We start from the raw sequence: 19,236 nt of genomic DNA, 5'->3' as shown, positions 1-19,236 counted from the left end.
TAAGTATTAGAATAACTGCCAGTTTTGGGGATTGTCTGTCCCGTTCTTTGCAATTTGCCCTAACTGAGCAATCTCAGCATGGTCCCCCTGGAATCCTGGTCACACAATCACCTGACTCTAACCATGAGGCACGACTGCCCATGCCCCATTCCCTGCAGAGGATGCCATGAAAGCTGAATATCTAATCCGAAATGATAGGGGAAAACATGACCCTAAATTGTTCAGGGACTTGGAGAAGCGATAAAGAAGTCAAGTCACTGCTTAAATCCAGACCAGATTGTCACTGACTGAAAACTGTTTGCATCTGTTAGCTGTTCAAGGGCCTATGTGAAATGGACTGGTGGTCTTAGTGCAGTTCCTACTGGAGAGGGGTCAGCATCACAAATCCCCAAGCATAGCTGTGACTAAGTGGTGCCCTTATTGGTAGCTAAAGAACAGAGGTTAAAGCTTGAATGGGCATGGAGACTGAGCTCACATCCCTAGAGGGGGCCCTTCTAGGTCAGAGCGGAATCTCAGTAGCAGGCAATCTGGGGAAGCCAGCATTGCTACTGCCCATATTATACTTGCTCTGTACATAGAGGACATTACTCCCACCCAGTCAATCCAGCATGTTCCTGTGCACTTTGTTTGCTTTAAAAACAAACAAAGAAACAAGCCTTCTTTGACAGGGTTACTGGCCTGCTGGATGCAGGGAAGCAGTAGACATGAGATTTCTTGTTTTTTGTTTTTGTAGTGAGGCTTTTGACACACTCGCATGGCATCCCCCATAAGCAAACTAGGAAAATGTGGTCTAGATGAAATTACTGTCAGGGGGTGCACAACAGGTTGAAAGACCGCAGTCAAAGAATAGTTATCAAGGGTTCGCTGTCAAACTGGGAGGCAAATCTAGTGGGGTCTTGCAGGAGTCAGTCCTGGGTCTGGTACTAGTCAATATTTTCATCAATGACTTGGATAATGAAATGGAAAGTATGCTTATAAAATTTGTGGATAACACCAAGCTGGGATCGGATGCAAACACTTTGGAGGGCAAGATTAGAATTAAAAATGACCTTGACAAATTAGAGCACTGGTCTGAAATCAATAAAATGAAATTGAATAGAAAGTACTGCACTTAGGAAGGAAAAATCAACTGTACAACTACAAATTGGGGAATTACTGGCTAGGTGGTAGTACTGCTGAAAAGGATCCGGGGATTATAGTGGATCACAAACTGTATATGAGTTAATAGAGTGATGCAGTTGCAAAAAAAAGGCTAATCTCATTCTGGGATGTATTAACAGGAGTGTCATATGTAAGATACAGGAGATAATTTTCTGCTTTATGCGGCACTGGTGAGGCCTTACCTGGAGTATTGTGTCCAGTTCTGGGTGCCAAACTTTAGAAAAGATGTGGATAAATTGGAGACAGTCCAGAAGAGAGCTACAAAACTCATTAAAGATTTAGAAAACCTGACCTATGAAGAAAGGTTAAAAAAACGTGGCATGTTTAGTCTTGAAAAAAGAAGATTGAGGGGGGACTTGATAAGTCTTCAAATATGTTAAGGGCTGTTATAAAGAGGGTAGTGATCAATTGTTCTCCATGTCCACTGAAGGCAGGACAAGAAGTAATGGGCTTTAATCTGCAACAAGGGAGATTTAGGTTAGATATGAGGAAAAACTTTCTAATTATAAATGTAGTTAAGTTCTGGGGTAAGCTTCCAAAGGAGGTTGCAGAATCCCCTTCATTATTGTTTTTGTTTTTTAAGAACAGATTGGACAAAAACCTGTCAGGGATGATCTAGGTTTACTTGGTCCTGTCTTAGTGCAGAGAGTTGGACTTGATGACTTCTTGAGGTCCTTTCCAGCCCTACATTTCTAGGATTCTAATTCTGTGGTTGTTTAGAAATGGAGAAATTTAATCTGCCCTTTGTTGCTTAAATAATCTTAAGAATCACTGACAAATCATAAAGGTTCTTTAACTACTGTCAATAGCTTTTTGTAGCAATGGCATATTGTAAATGACAAGATTTTGATGAGCAGTCTCTGCGATTATTTCTTCATATGTGTGCTGGCAGTTCCCATCCCCAGTGCTATAGCTTAGTCTTTAAAGAAAAAACATGATCTACAGTGTAATACTGGCTTCACAAATTCCAGTTGTGACTCAGCTGTTTAGTAGCTGTGCTGAAATGAAGTGCAATGGGGTTATATATATTTAATGTCTGCTATATACATCTGAGAATTCTTTGGAAAATGGTCCTCTGGCTTTCCTACAGGGTTACAATTTACTACATAGGATGCAGTTGCTGTGTTTTAGGGCTGGGAGAGCAGTCTCTTGCAGTGGTAAAATAACAGACATCTATAAAATATAAGAGGTTATTCAAATGACTTTCAGAAGCATAGATCATCATCATATTTCTTTCTCCATTCTGGTTTCCCCTCTTCATGCAAAAAGCACCTTTATATAGACCACAGAAAGGAACTAACTGTGGCAGATGTTGTAGCGTTGCCATAATATCAGGTGACAGTTTCATAATTATGAGAAACATATATGCTATTTGTACCATGAAAGTTAGTGCAATCAGTGTAACTGGGTTATCCAGATTATGTCCCAAAGGCCCACATGCAGAAGTGACCCTTGGTGGGCAGCTCTCACCTATCCCATACAGAAGGGACAAAAGCTACTGAAATGTCACCAACCGCTCTCTTTCCTGGACTCCTGCTCTCCTAGGGTATGTCTACACTGCAGTTAAAAACCCACGGCTGGCCCTTGCTAGCTGATTTGGGCTCAGGGAGCTCAGGCTAAAAGTCTGTTTAACTGCAATGTAGACGTTCAGGCTCATGCTACAGTTCGGGCTTTAGGACCCTGCGAGGTAAGAGGGTCCCAGAGCTTGGGCTGCAGCCCAAGCCCAAATGTCTACATCACAATTAAACAGCCCCTTAGCCCAAGCCCTGTGAGCCCAAGTCAGCTGGCAGGGGCCAGTCATGAGTTTTTAACTGCAGTGTAGACCTACCCTAAGGGGCTGGGCTTCATATGGGGGAAAGTAGCTAATTCCAGTTGGGTGGCTCAGTATGGGACTTTCCTCCCCTCTAGCCCCTTCTGTGTGTGTTAGGACAGGGAGGGGTCAATCTGTCCTTGGGTGCATAATATAGGGGTGTGGGGCCAGTTAGTGGCTAAGACTGGGAGTCAGGACTCCTCGATTTTATTCTTTGCTCTTTTATTAGCTTGCTTTGCCACCTTGCGTCAGTCACTAAGGCCAACACTTTCAAACCTCGCTGCCTAAAGTTAGGGTCCTAAACCCATCCCTCGGCACATAAATAAAAGTGGCCTGATTTTCAAACGTGTTGAGTAATGGAACCAATGTGGGGGCTGAGGTTGCTCAGCATCTCTGAAAATCAGGTCACAGTTAGGTGCCTAAATATAGATCTAAATCCATATCTCTCAGAAACCCAAATTTGAAAATGTTGACCTTAGTAGCTGTGTGCCTCAGTTTACCCATCTGTAAAATGGGGCTAACTATACCACCCTGGGGATGTTGTGCAGATTTAGGATCTCCAGACCAGACAACGTGACATGTACATCATGCTTTTTGAGTGGCTCACAAGCAAGAATATCAACCTCAGGGCAGACTGTTAAGAAGCAGGGCACAAACCCCAAACTGGCTGTGAGTTCTATACAGGGCCGGCTCCAGGGTTTTTGCCGGCCCAAGCGGTGCAAAAAAAAAAAAAAAAAAAAAAAAAGCCGCGATCATGATCTGCGGCGGCAATTCGGCGGGAGGTCCTTCGCTCCGAGTGGGAGTGAGGGACCGTCCGCTGAATTGCCGCCGAATAGCTGGACGTGCTGCCCCTCTCCGGAGTGGCCGCCCCAAGCACCTGCTTGGCAAGCTGGTGCCTGGAGCCGGCCCTGGTTCTATACCTAGATTACACCAACCAAGTAAGAAATGCAAACTCCTCAGGCACTATACAGCCTTAATGTGGAATCAGACAATCTCCTTGGGTGCTCCAAACTAACTTGCCACCAAGGCAAGCTTCACTCTTTGAGAGACAAGATGAGTGAGGTAATATCTTTTATTGGACCAACTTCTGTTGGTGAGAGAGACAAACTTTCAAGCTTACACAGAGCTCTTCTTCAGGTCTGGGAAACGTACATCTGTGTTAGATTGTCACTTTACACCAAAGATCAAAAGATATTTTGGTTACTCCCAGTCTCCAAGGACCAGACCAGTCATTTTGCACCTTAGATCTCACAACAAAGACAATGCTTGTAACCAATCCTATAGTAAACTAACTAAGGATTTATTAACCAAGCAAAAGAAATGAGAGTTATTTACAAGGTTCAAACAGGTAAATGTACATACATAAATGAGTTGCAGGATTAGGATTCAGATGGCAATAGGGCTGCTGAAATATGCCTGTAAAACCTTTAGCGCTAACTCAAGTTAATCCCACTTATATTTAGGAATATTTGCACCTTAGAGTCCAAAGAGCATAAAAAGACCCTAATTCCTTGTGGTCAGGGATTTTTATCCCCATCTCTCTAGAGCCCAAAGTGATGGGCTGAGTGTGTCTGCACATCTCCTTTTCATGGGTGTGGCAGGAGCAATCAACTAAATCCTTGTTCTTTGATGGCTTACAATGGCCCATTTGGATTCAATAGGCCTTCCTGAAGAGCTGGAGATAACCCATCCTCATGGGTGCAAGCCAGTATTTTACACTGTGGCCTTGGCTACACTTGCAAGTTACAGCGCTGTAAAGCCTCCCCCAGCGCTGTAACTCACTCCCCGTCCACACTGGCAGGGCACTTGCAGCGCTGTATCTCCCTGGGTATACCGCTGCAGGTACTCCACATCTCCGAGAGGAATAACAGCTGCAGCGGAGTGGCTACGACTCACAGGTGTGAGTGTAAACGCTTGCAGCGCTGTACTAATCACCTTGTCAAGTGGCCAATCCTCTCCATTGTTGTGACCGGCTGCAGGAATGCGGAAGTGCCGGTTTCAAAGCTCCTACCACAGAGAAAAGCAAACAATTTGCAGCTTGCTTTGAGTGAGTAAATGAATGAGCAGGGGGCCGGGAGTTCGGAACTTGCAAAATAGAGAGCTGACATGCTCCAAAAAGCACTCTCTCTCCCCCCACACTCCCTGTCACAATCCACCCCACCCCCCCATTTTGAAAAGCACGTTGCAGCCACATGAATGCTGGGATAGCTGCCCATAATGCACCACTCCCAACACAGCTGCAAATGTTACAAGTGTGGCCACACCACTGCGCTGGCAGCTGTCAGTGTGGACAGACTGCAGCACTTTTCCCTACTCAGCTGTACGAAGACAGGTTTACCTCACAGCGCTGTACATCTGCAAGTGTAGCCAAGGCCTCTGTGATGTTTCATTCTTGACTGGATTTACAGTTTCAGAGCAAACGGTTTTACCATTACAGAACAAGCACTTGAGTATTATCTTATAGCATGGGATACCAATACTGTAAATGAGACTAATTCATGCAGCAATTTGCAAGCATTTCAGAAAGTCTGAACACTAATACATTGCTGCGAGTCTAATATACCTATTTTAGCAATACTACCACACAGGTGAATCAGACTTGTTTCCAGCTATACTTCTGATAGTCTTCACTTGGGACCTGGGGACCTTGGAATGAGCTGGCACATGGTCTGCCAGTGTCACAGTACGTGCACATTGTTCTCATACAGCTATACTAAGGCCTTTAAATAGTCATGCCTTTGAGACTTCTGAGCTCAGGGAATCTGTCCGTTCAAGTTGGAAACTATGACTGCTTGTAAGTGTGGATTAATGTTAGCCTAAATAGCTAATTGTTCATTTTAGGTGACATTTTCATAGGAGTCTAAGAGAACTAGGCACCAAACTCCCACTATCATTCAACAGGAATGATAGTGCCTAACTCAGTTAGGCTTCTGTGAAAATCCCATTTTTAATTAATTATTGTTAATTTTATTAACTTTTATGTTCCATTTTAAAGTCATCTTTGATTCAAACTGAAAATAAGAGGCTTTATGAACAAGATGTCTTTACTAATTTTGTCCCAGTTCTGCCAGCCTTACCTTGAGTACTACCTCCAAGACTATGTCTACATTTGGAGCTAGGGGTGTGATTCCTACCTTGCATAGACATACTTGCACATCCCTAGCTCCAAGCGTAGACATAGACCAAAACTAAATGTAGCAGAATTGGGACAAAATTAGCAGACACATTTGACCATAAGGCCTTCTTCAGGCTCTATCTATAAAGGAAGAAACATAGGTTAGTTAGTATACCTTTCAGCATAGCTTTCAGACAAACCTTTTATTCCATTAGCTGCCTTAATGCTGATACAGCATTCACCATTTGTTTGGTTCATAGAGTAGATTTTAATGTGTTTGCTATGGCAGGTACTTTTAAAATAGCTTCTTTCTCCCGGGGGAGGGGGGAGAAAAGATCATTTTAAGGGCAAAAGTTGACAGATGTGAATGTCAGTTTTAACCCACAAAAGATCAGGGGTATTTTGAATTCAATCCATCACAGCAGGAGCTAGTGCAGCCTAGCAATAGAATTTTAAATTGGGAACTTGGAGACCTCTGCTCATCAGGAATAATGTAGTTGTAGTTTATGAATATTGATTCTGGGTCTCCCTCCTCTCGATAGGAATTGAGGGCATGTGATCTAGATTTCCAAACAAAATACTTTTAAGGTGGAACAGAATACTTTGCGGTAAATTCGTCTGCTTAAAAATAACTTGCCTGGAAAATAACTCCATAATTTTTGCTAATAAATATGCTAAGTGGACCATGGGCAGAATTATATAAAAAGGAGAGAAAAAATTAAAGCAACCCTGACTAAATATCCTCTTGAAGAGATACTTTTGAACGAAAAAATGTATGGGTAAATCATTATCATTCATTGTACTTTAAACTCAGCACTTCCGAGGTTTTTATAATTAATCACATGATTAGCAGCTCTGTTGTAGAAAGCTATTTTTATATCAATCTGAATCAGATATCCTGGGGTTTGTAACACACAACACACAACAAGCAACTTCATGGTATGTCTATATCTTGCAACCAAAATTTCACTGATGAAAAGGTCAGATCTAATAATTCATTCTGCTTCAGCAGAAAGTAGGAAAACAAAGATCAGATCCGTCACTGCATTAATAAATGGCAGGAATACTTTTATTAAGATCTGCTATGACCTATGGAGGCTTTGTTAGATCAGGCGAAGAAAGAAGAGCTGTATGTATCTTTCACAACCACTTTAAACATATGGGTCCAAATTTTGCTCAGACTTACGTCATATGCAACCTTGTTGTCTCCAGTGTAAATCACTGCAATTTGGCCCACTGTGCTCTGCTTTTGTGTGAATCCTCATTGCAAATTATTTAAGTGCTGCTGACTACAGACAAGATTTCTAAATCTGGTGCCTAAAGTTCAGCTACTAGATCCACATTCAGCACATATATAAATGGCATGATTTTCAAAAGCACCATTGAAGTCAATGGAAACAGTGGGTGCTCAGAACCTCTGAAAATCAGGTGACTTTTGCCTGGTCTACACTACGACTTTAATTCGGATTTAGCTGCTTTAATTCGAATTAACGCTTGACCCGTCCACACAACGAAGCCATTTAATTCGAATTAAAGAGCCCTTTAATTCGATTTCTGTACTCCTCCTCGACGAGAGGAGTAGCGTCAAAACCGGTATTGTTAATCCGAATTAAGGTTAGTGTGGCCGCAATTCGATGTTATTGGCAATTAGATGTTATTGGCTACCCACAATGCAACGCTCTGGAAATCGATGCTACTACGGTAGCTTGGACGCACACCACCGAATTAATGGTGCCTAGTGTGGCCGAATACATTCGAATTTATAAAATCGGTTTCCTAAATTCGAATTATATAAATTCGGATTAATCCCGTAGTGTAGACATACCTTTAGACTCCTAAGTCTTTAACTACTAAATCTTAACTTTAAGCACCCATTTTTGAAAATCTTGGCCTATATATTTGGTGCTGTACAAGACACAAAGGTAAGTCTTGTCCAAAGGATTTTACAGTCTAAAAGAGAACCAGGATGTACTGCGGGAGAGATCTTATCACACTTTAAGGGTATGTTTCTTTTTCTGAAGCCGCTTGGGTCCCTGTAATGGGCCAGATCTTCAGCTGGTATAAATCAGCGTAGTGCCAGTGGCTTCAACATAGTGATTCAGGTTTACACTGGATTAGGTTAGAAATAGTTTGTTCTGTTCAGAGGGAAAGCAGGGAATGAGGATTTAAAAATATTGCCCTAGTCAGTTTTTGAAGAGCAGATTCTTGAATGATCTGTTTTTATCTTGAGGAGAAGAGAAAGGGAATGGGGCAACCTTTCCTTTTGCATCAAGAGTGTAAATCAGTCTAACTCTACCCTTTGTGCATATGTCCCAGTCTCAGGAGGCTTGCAAATTAATTTGAGGTGACCACATCCTTAGGAAGGTAGAATTGGAACAAGCGATCCACCTAGTTCAGTATCCTGCCTGACAATATTGAGTGCCAGATGCTTCAGAGGAAGGTGCAAGAAATCCCCTAGTGAACAGCTACCCATAGGGGAAATTTCTTCCTGGCCCCCATCCACTGCTAGATGAATTATACAAATAGAAATATTTTGTTAGTAGGACTATCTAATATAACTGTGGATGTGCTCATTATCCATATAGATGAGATCTTGGCCCCAGTGATATCTTGTGGCAATGAAGTCCGCAGGTTAATAATGTACTGTGCAAGAATATTTCCTTTTATATTTTCTTGGACAGTTCTTCAAATGTAAACAGCATTAATTATCCTTCAGAATACCAACTCAAGTAGGGTTTCACTGAGAAATCTGTGTAAAATCCAAAGATCAACAGCTCTCTATGTATAAAGATCCATTGGAACTGAAATCTGCTAACAGAAGAGCTTTAACTAATGGGCTAATTCAAATACTGATTCCACCATTTAGAGCTGGGTGATTATTCTGATCACTGGCAGCTAAAAAAATAGTTTCATCCTGAATTAAAGCTGCAAATTCTGAAAATATTTGGCAAATCAAACAAAATGGCTGAAGGAAGAGCCTCCCTTATAACCTTTAGCTCACTAACTGAGGCACTTCCTCAGGATGTGGGAGATCTAGGTTCAATTCCCCCCCACCCCGCTTGATAGAGAGCAAGGATTTGAACCTGGATTTCCCACTTTGAAGGAGAATGCTCTAGCCACAGAGTGGTGTGGGGAAGGTCTTCTGTTGAAGGTGTTCCATGGTGTATAAAATACTTGAATAGACATGTGAGAGCAGAAAGAGCATGTGAGATTGACTCTATAGCTTGGTAGGTAGGGCACTCAGCTGGAAGGGGGTGATCTCTGTTCAAATCCTTGCTCCAAATCAGGCAGAGGGGGGATTTGATTCTAAGTCTCCCACCTCCCAGGTGTGCAACATACTCACTAGGCTAAAGGTTATAAGGGAGGCAGTGGTGGGAACCAGCTCTCCCTCAGCTCCCATTTTGTGAATGGTACCTAAGACCCCCCCCTCAAAAAAGTTCTTTGGCCAAATATAGTGGGTGAATTTGTATCAAATTCACAAATAGTTACAGGTCAAATGAAACTGCATTTTTCAGTGAATAAACTATTTGAAAAATTTCACCTAGTGCTCCCACCATTAGCTCTGAGTTTGAATCAGAACTGTGACGCGGAACACCCAGAAATTGGGGAAGGAACAGTTCAGAATCCAAACCCTGATCTCAATTTTGCACTCAGCTCCTATGAGCCAGATCAAAAGCACCTATCCAAACAACTCTGAACTTTGGGAGGGGATTTTCAGACTCTGGATCTGCAATTTGTGAGTGGAAGGTAAAATCATAGCCCTGAGGTGTGGTTTAAGCCTTTGCCGTGTTTGCTGCTCAGAGTGGCTTCTCCACTCTCACTTCAGGGTATGGATCCTGAGTTCTGTGCCTGGTGCCTCCAATTTTTCAAAGTTCCTGAGGATCCACAGCTCCCACTGAAGTCAGAACTGTGGTTAAAATCCTGGTGGGCACTGTTCACTAGAGATTTTTGTACCTTTGCTGCCACCAGTGAAGCTGCATCCTTTACTGCAATAATGGAAAATTTTAAGATATGATAATATAGGCAATGCCCCTGTTTCTGATCCGTGACGTCACATTCTGGCAGTGAAACCAGGATATCTGCTGCTCAGATTTTTCAGGATCTTAATGAGATAACGCTGTCAAAATCCCTTTTAGCTAAACCTGTACAGGTCACCATTAGGAGACAGAAAATATTACACACGCACACACATGCGCTCGCACACACACACCTACAAATGTTGTTTATTTTTATACTGCTGATGGAACCAACAAAGCTAATCTTTTCCATTCTCTCTGTGCCCTGCACTGTGCTATCATTGATTATGTCGGCAGGAATGCGCACAAGCTGTGGAAACGTAGCTGTACATTAGCAAGCTGTATGCATTGTTTCTCTTGTGTAAAAACAGAGGATGAAATTCTGCTTTGTTACATTGCAGTCATGAGACCAGAATTTTGCCCAGAGTGTGTGTGTGTTGACATGGCTTTCAGAGCAAAAGGACCTCAGGTAGGCATTTTGGTATGACTGATCCTAGCAAGCCGAGGGCAATTGTTTTGGGATCCTGGGTAAAAGTAAGACATGTCGAGGCCTCAGAAATGAACATAGCAATGTTGGGGGATGGAAGGAGGATTAGTAGTTGGATGTACAAAATATGGGTAATGAAATACAAAGCTACTTGGAATTCAGGGGATTGCTGAACTCAGAAAAAGAATAACACACATTTGCTAAACTAGACAAATATGGACCTGTTTTCAGGGGGGAAATGAGCCATTTTTGAGCAAAACCAGGCCTTTTTGAATATATTGAATAAAAATGGGCCTGTTTTCATTGTGAAGGTTATCACCCAGCAGATTTGGGGAAAGGCACACAGCAGACCATCAAATGGAAAAGTCGTAGATGCTTACAAGGAGAGGGTGCCGAAACCCTCCGTATGGGTGTACACATGGAACTTGTCTAGGGCCAACAGAATTGGAAATTATTGTATTTGGTAACATGGCTGTTGTACCAGGTGCTGAAACAAAGTTTGTGTACTGAACAAGATAGTCCCTGCCTCGGAGAGTTTACAGTCTAGAAGACAGATATGGAAAGACCCAGAGGAAGGAATCACTTCAGAGTTTTTTTCTCACGGTCACAGACTGACTGGCCTTTTAAGGGGAGTCAGGCTCAGTCTTGCCTGTAAGGTAGCAGCTAACCCCAGTATCCCTGATCTAGTGAATTAATTACAATTAATGATCCCAGCTCTGAAAGGACTGGGGAGGAATACACGGAGAGAGAAGATAACTCCGTGGGAGGAGATCCACGAGAGAGGAGCAAGGGGAGCCCCTATGCTCTGGGAAAGGCCTGGTGAAGGAAACCTGGAGAGAACCACAGGGAGCAGGCCCTGAAAAAAGCAGAAAGGATCGTAGGAGAAGTTGCCAGGGAGGGGATGCTGTGAGGAAACCTGCTAGGAAGAAGGGCCTCTAGGGGAAAAGCCCTAGGAGTCAGTATGTTGCCTAAGGAGTAAAGAAGAGGCCAAAGACCAGGGAACTTCAACATAGCCCAAGAAGGATCTTTTTTGTTTGAGTGTTGATGTGGAGTCTTTAATTTCTTTAAGGGGACAGCACTAGAAAGAGGTCACCTGTCTGGAGGGCTAGGAAACACAAGTACTAGACAGGAACAGGCCATCACAGAGCCAACAAAGTGGCCAACAGGGGGAGCTAGAGACAAAGACCTGTGCAATACCACTCTGATGCCAAGGGGTGCTATAGCAGTGATTGGAACCGCTTACACTTACCTTCAGGTAATTTTTAATTTATTATAGTTGTGGGCATGGTGGAGGAAGTACTTTAGGGAGGTTACAGATGAGCAGAGGTTGGAGGCCTAGTCGTTTAGTTGCCATTCTACTAGACATACACCAAGGGCTGGTCTACACTGGGGGGGGGGATCGATCTAAGATACGCAACTTCAGCTACGTGAATAGCGTAGCTGAAGTCAAAGTATCTTAGATCGATTTACCTTGGGTCCTCACAGCACGGGATCGACGGCCGCAGCTCCCTCGTCGACTCCTCTACCGCCGCTCGCTCCGGTGGAGTTCCGGAGTCGACGGGGAGCGCGTTCGGGGATCGATATATCGTGTCTTAACGAGACGCGATATATAGATCCCCGATAAATCGATCGCTACCCGCCGATACGGCGGGTAGCGATCGTACCCCAAAAGATTTAATTTCACCCCAATGAGTAGCACATCCAATCACATCTGAAATACCCAGGCAAGAGTGCAGAAATTCATCAAATCCCAACTGGAGTAACAATGTATCTTAACTTTGTTAATTTTCTAGAATTGTAGCATGATAAACAATTATACCGGCAGAGCTGGAATTGGAGGAGATTGCAGAGTTTATAGATTGTTTTGTTAATGGTCAAATGAACCTTTTCCAAGTCTGCAACTACTCATATATACCAGATAAACAGTTCTTTATGAATTCACATCACAGACACTATCTGTTCACTCTACAATCAAAAGAAAGGATTGAATTGGTGAGTAAGGCTATATGCAAAAATGCTCCCAATGGATCATTTTATTTCAGAGTCATAAGATTTCCTCCACACAGGGAATAATTTTATGTGCTCTAGTGCTGCATGGGGAAACGAATGGGGCTATGAAACACCACAGCACAGATGGAACAACACACTGCAGTTGGCGCACAGTATCTTAATTACAGACAGACTCAGTCTTTCATTGTTTATAGACATATTGTTCACCATATTTCCTACAGCAATCTCTCTCTCTCCAAGATACTTATATGAACCTTGTTATTGTAATATGAATTTAGCCTTACAGGTCCCCCCTCCCTACCCCCTGCAGTGAGGCAGGGAAGTGTTGTTATTCACATTTTACATATGGGGAGCTTGGGCACAGATAGATTCAGTTACTTGCCAAGGTCACCCAGGAAGTCTGTGGCAGAGCTGGGAAATCCAGATCTTCTGAGTATTAGTCCAGTACCTTAATCACAAGCCCATCCATCTTCTTCATAACCAGCCTCCAGCCTAGATGTAGGAAATGTGGTGGCAAGGATGCTAGTTTATCTTATGTCTGTGCACTGGAATTACTGGAAACCATTTTCTTGGCATTACTTAGGTGTGGGTTCATCCTTCAACATTCTTGTGGGACTAGGCATCCAATTAATTGAAAAAGACAAGCAGTGAACTAAAACACAACTTGAGAAGTGCAGCCCACTTATACTGATTGAGTTGGCAAGAAACAGATACATTACACTGAGTGAAAAAAAGAAAATTCTAATTTGATAAATTGTTGTGCTTCTCTTATCCAATCTTTGACCTCAACAGCACTCTCTTATTACCTTAATCCATCCCCCAAAACAAGATGCTAAGTCTGAATGAGGATTTAAAAAGACATTATGGGATAGTAACTGTCCAGATTCATGCGATGCCTGCAGTCCACATTCTTCATTTGTAATATTTAACTTTTGATCTTACTACTAAGTTCACCTTTCTTAATGAAAAAGTTAAAACTTCATGATAAAAACAAGAAAGAATGCTCCGATTTGCTGGGCGGGTTTTCATGGTCAAGCTTATGCAATGCATTGGTTTGCTAATATTTGTATCACTACAATCCTCCAAAAATGTATACGTTAGTACCGGGCAAATTAGTTGAAACAATAGTTAAGAATAAAATTGTCAGACACATAGAAGAACAACTTGTTGGGCAAAAGTCAACATGGTTTCTGAAAAGGAAAATCATGTCTTACTAATCTATTAGAGTTCTTTGAAGGGGTCAACAAACATGTGGACAAGGGGGATCCAGTGGACATAATGTACTTAGATTTCCAGAAAGCCTTTGACAAGGTCCCTCACCCAAGGCTCTTACATAAATTAAGTTGTCATGAGATAAGAGGGAAGATCCTTTCATGAACTGAGAACTGGTTAAAAGACAGGGAACAAAGGGTAGGAATAAATGGTAAATTCTCAGAATGGAGAGGGGTAACTAGTGATGTTCCCCAAGGGTCAGTCCTAGGACCAATCCTATTCAACTTATTCATAAATGATCTGGAGAAAGGGATAAACAGTGAGGTGTCAAAGTTTGCAGATGATACTAAAGTGCTCAAGATAGTTAAGACCAAAGTAGACTGTGAAGAACTTCAAAAAGATCTCACAAAACTAAGTGATTGGGCAACAAAATGGCAAATGAAATTTAATATGGATAAATGTAAAGTAATGCACATTGGAAAAATAACCCCAACTATACATACAATATGATGGGGGCTAATTTTGCTACAACTAATCAGGAAAGAGATCTTGGAGTCATCGTGGATAGTTCTCTGAAGACGTCCACGCAGTGTGCAACAGCAGTCAAAAAAGCAAACAGGATGTTAGAAATCATTTAAAAAGGGATAGAGAATAAGACGGAGAATATCTTATTGCCCTTATATAAATCCATGATACACCCACATCTTGAATACTGCGTACAGATGTGGTGGTCTCATCTCAAAAAAGATATACTGGCATTAGAAAAAGTTCAGAAAAGGGCAACTAAAATTATTAGGAGTTTGGAATGGGTCCCATATGAGGAGAGATTAAAGAGGCTAGGACTTTTCAGCTTGGAAAAGAGGAGACTAAGGGGGATATGATAGAGGTATATAAAATCATGAGTGGTGTGGAGAAAGTGAATAAGGAAAAGTTATTTACTTGTTCCAATAATATAAGAACCAGGGGCCACCAAATGAAATTAATGGGCAGCAGGTTTAAAACAAATAAAAGGAAGTTCTTCTTCACACAGCGCACAGTCAACTTGTGGAACTCCTTGCCTGAGGCGGTTGTGAAGGCTAGGACTATAACAGGGTTTAAAAGAGAACTAGATAAATTCATGGAGGTTAAGTCCATTAATGGCTATTAGCCAGGATGGGTAAGGAATGGTATCCCTAGTCTCTGTTTGTCAGAGGGTGGAGATGGATGGCAGGAGAGAGATCACTTGATCATTGCCTGTTAGGTTCACTCCGTCTGGGGCACCTGGCATTGTCCACTGTCGGTAGACAGGATATTGGGCTGGATGGATCTTTGGTCTGACCCAGTACGGCCGTTCTTATGTTCTTATATTACCAAGAATGAGCAATACTTTGGGACACTGAGATTCTGGTTCAGAACAAGCTGGAATAGCTGTTCCTGCTGTTCCTGTTCTGCTGTTCTGTGTGATCAGTCAAGACACACACTTTGTCTAAAACCTGCTGAGTGATGCTGATCTCTATCCTGCTGTCTATCATAAATTCCAATGTAATCTCACCTGCCCTATGGAAAAAGAACACGCACTCCCTGGCCATTTTGCTTGATGTAAATCTGGCAAAAATGTAGACTCTCAAATTACAGCCTTATTTATTGACTATGGGATGTAGGTAGGTAAGACAGTTCTCCTGACAACAGACATGTGGGGCATTGATTAGACAACTAATTACACATGTGCAAGCAACACCCATTGGCTCAGCTTTGATGGAAGAAGCATGAAGCTCTGTTGTGGCACTCCTACATAGCCATACGTTGGCTCAGCACTTTGCCCATGTCACCCTGGAGCAGGAGTTCCCAAACTTGGTTTGTGGCTTGTTCAGGGTAAGCCCCTGGCGGGCCGCAAGACACTTTGTTTACCTGAGCGTCCGCAGGTTCGGCTGCTCGCAGTTCCCAGTTCCCTGCTTCCCACAGCTCCCATTGGCCGGGAACGGCGAACCGCGGCCAGTGGGAGCTGCGAGTGGCCGTACCTGTGGACACTCAGGTAAACAAAGCATCTCGCGGTCCGCCAGGGGCTTACCCTGAACAAGCCGCGAACCAAGTTTGGGAACCCCTGCGTTGGAGGGAGCAGTGAGAGACTCACAGGTATTCAGTTGGTTGTTGCTGGGACAGGGCCATGGCTTCCTTTGGAATGGCTTGTGCTCCAGGGGCCAATAGAAAGGAGAGTTCAATTGTGACTGACCACTTTGAAAGGAGGGGCAAATAGGAAGCTTCTTACTCATTCCCATAATCTGACAGTAACAGGATAGTCTGGCCCCTTTAAAGGCCAGATGCCTGGGGTCAGCCAGCCCTGTTCATGAGTTGGATACAGCTGACAAGGGGACAGGTGTTCCCTATAATGACCCAGGCTGTCAGTAAGAAGAGGGGAACAGGAATCAGGAGCAGCTGGGAGTCCCCTGGGAGAGGAGGCTCTGGGAAGCTGCTAGAAAAAGAGGCCTCTAGGGAGAAAGGTAATGTTCCGTTAAAAGAGCAGGAAAAGACTTAAAGGAAACCTGGAAGGGGCTGAGAAATGAACCCAGAAAGCAGGCTAATGAGTACCCCGAGAGAGGCAGAAGATGCTTGTTTTTGGATATTTGTATGGACTTTTAGTTGGACTTTTGTTACACTGGAAGGAGTTAAATTTGTTTAGTGACATGGCCAGAGAGCCAGACCACATCGCCAACACCGACATGTGTAGGGAAGGCCAAGAGAACCATCTTGGAGAAGGAAATTGAGGGAAGTCACTGAACGGGCCACCAGAGGATGAGAAATGGTACAGAGCTGCTGCAGTGTCGGGTCTTGCCATGATGCGTGTTCTGGGTGGTGAGTCTTTTAACACTGATCCTTGGATCTGAAGAAAGGAGTCCTCATCAGTATCTGCATGAGCACAGGCTCTCTGTCATTCTCTTTCTGCCCTCACCTTTCAGTGATGACTGCTCTACCATTTCCATTCAACATTGCCTGAGCTAAAACCTGGCAGAACAGTTTACATTTAATTTAATGGCATGTTGTTGCAGAAATATAGGCAGATTAAACACTAGCACCAAGTCATGAGATGAAGGCACAGTTGGCTGGCTAAGCAGAAAAGCAGTATGTTAAACCAGGCAGAGGCAGAATGCATAAATAAACTGAATCAAAAAGAGCAAGTGCCACTCAGAACAATGTCAGTGGAAACTGTGTAGAGGAAACTGGATGGAATGGAATGATCCAAACGTGGAAGAATAAAGTTTCATGGACAAGAATGTAGAATTGTAGCTAGCACTGCCCAGGGCGCACAGATGGCAGTGCAACAGAGCAAGGGCTGGCTTGTTTTTTATGACTAGTACAATACAAAGGGTTCCTGTGCCTTTCAGGCATAGCCCAGTAGAAGGCACTGGAGTCACCCAGGGAGTGCAACTGCTGTGTCACCCTAAAGATGCTCTTCTCTGCAGCCACTGCCGCAGGTAGAGGGAGTGGGGTCAGGGTCTTACCTTCACCCTCCCCATCTCCAACCCCCAGGGATGCTTACCAGCACTAATCCCATTCACCCAAGTGAGAGCAAAGACTGTGATTAGTCTCTAAAATGTCACTACCCTACATTTCCTCTGAAACCTTGAAGTTAGTCTTCTCTTTCATCATGAGTACTTTGATGCAGCCAAGACGGAAGGAGACAAGAGTGGTGGCTCCTTGCATTATGAAAATAATCTATGAAACTGAACAGCCTGTTATGCATGAATCCACATGAAAACAAACCTCTCTCATGATGTGCCAGTTCAGAGTTTGAGCTCAGATTACTAGTGCTGAACATCGTATGCAATGTTGTTGTAGCCATGTTGGACCCAGGATATTAGAGACAAGGTGGGGGAGTGTAGCGGGATGGTTACCCACTCCTGCCCTGAAAGGGCTTGAAGCCAGCCCTGGGAGAGGGCTGGGGCTGCGAGCTAAAGGCTCGCTGATTGGGCCACGCCCCAATCAGACTGCAGCTGGCCCTATAAAAGCCAATGAAGACAGGAGCTGAGAAGACTCTCCCTCTAGCTCTTAAGGGAGAAGGGCCTGGCTGCTGTGAAAGAGTACCTAAAGTGGAGCAGGGCTGGGGGAAGGCTAGAGGAGCTGGGGGAGCTCCAGCCTGGAAACACCCCAGACTGCAGGCCTTGTTAAAGGCCGGAAAGGGTACTAGGGTTGCAGAGGGGCAGCCCAAGGGTAGGCAGAGGCAGCAGGTCCAAACTCCCCTTGCCGGTGATGAGTGGCATTTACACTGCAGTCTGCGCCAGTGAACGGGGGCTAGATAGAGTCTTGCAGTAGCGATAGTCTGAGGCAAGGTGGGGATAGAAGGTGGGGGTTCCCTGGGGAGGGGAGACCCAGATGTGTGGGGGTACTGCCTGGGGGCAGCACCCTGGCCTGAAAGGGGCACCGGGGTCCAGGAGGGACTTGGGCCCAGTGGCAAGCGGGACACCGGCCTGCAGAGGGCGCTCCGGAGACTGGAAACGCTAATTCCCTGGATGACCAGCAGGAGGCGCCGCAGGGGTGAGTCCCGCCCCGTGACAGGGAGGTAATATCTTTTTTTGGACCAACTTCTGTTGGTAAGAGGGAGAAACGTTTGAGCTTACACAGAGCTCTTCTTCAGCTCAAACGGTTATCTCTCACCAGCGGAAGTTGTTCTAATAAAATTGCTGAACATTGCCAGATTAGCTCAGCCAATGGACTTGCAGACTTATCAGGTAGGGGAACAGACCTGTTAACAAAATAAGCACTGCAGATAGAATAAAAGAAGTAGTATAAGGTTCCATTCGATATCAGAAAACACCACAAGTACAGAATGGGAGAACAGGACCTTGCACCTTAACAGTCTCAGAATCCCCAATTTATTTGTAAGCCAAGCAGCTCCTATCTCACAGAATGAGAACAGCGTGTCTGGCAATGAAAGTGTTGTTTCAAGGAGCAGTCTCCCAGTCATAAAGCTAGACCAGAAAGTGAATCAGTGGGTGGTTTTACTTAATCAGATCTAGTCTTTCCAGATAGCCCCTGTGACATGGTGGTAACCTGTCATTTCAGTATGAAATTATTTCAACCTTGGCCCTGAAAAATCATGCCACACACAAAGCAAGAAAGTAACAGTGCAAATTTTACAAGTCGTTAAACTAAGCACTGACAAATCCTGCCTTCTGTGGGAGAGGGACTACAGAAATGGCTCCAATGAGTCTTTGACAGCTCTAGTTACTGTGAAGCCATGATTCTTTGAAGGCTGTGACTGACAAGCTCATTATCACTGCACAGACCCAAATGCACCCAGAATAACGTGGCTGGATGAATTAGAGGAGCAAAGGAAGCAAGACAATAAAATGTTTCTGATGTTAATTAAAGAAAGAAAAAAGTAGCTGAGTTACACAAAGAAATGGAAACTCAGTGGTTTAAATTCTGAGGGATGCTAAGAACTGAACAC

The sequence above is a fragment of the Emys orbicularis genome, chromosome 1, assembly GCF_028017835.1.
Source record: "Emys orbicularis isolate rEmyOrb1 chromosome 1, rEmyOrb1.hap1, whole genome shotgun sequence".
Lineage (NCBI taxonomy): Eukaryota > Metazoa > Chordata > Testudines > Emydidae > Emys > Emys orbicularis.
The sequence above is the reverse complement of the archived record's forward strand: the minus strand, read 5'-3'. Positions refer to the sequence as shown.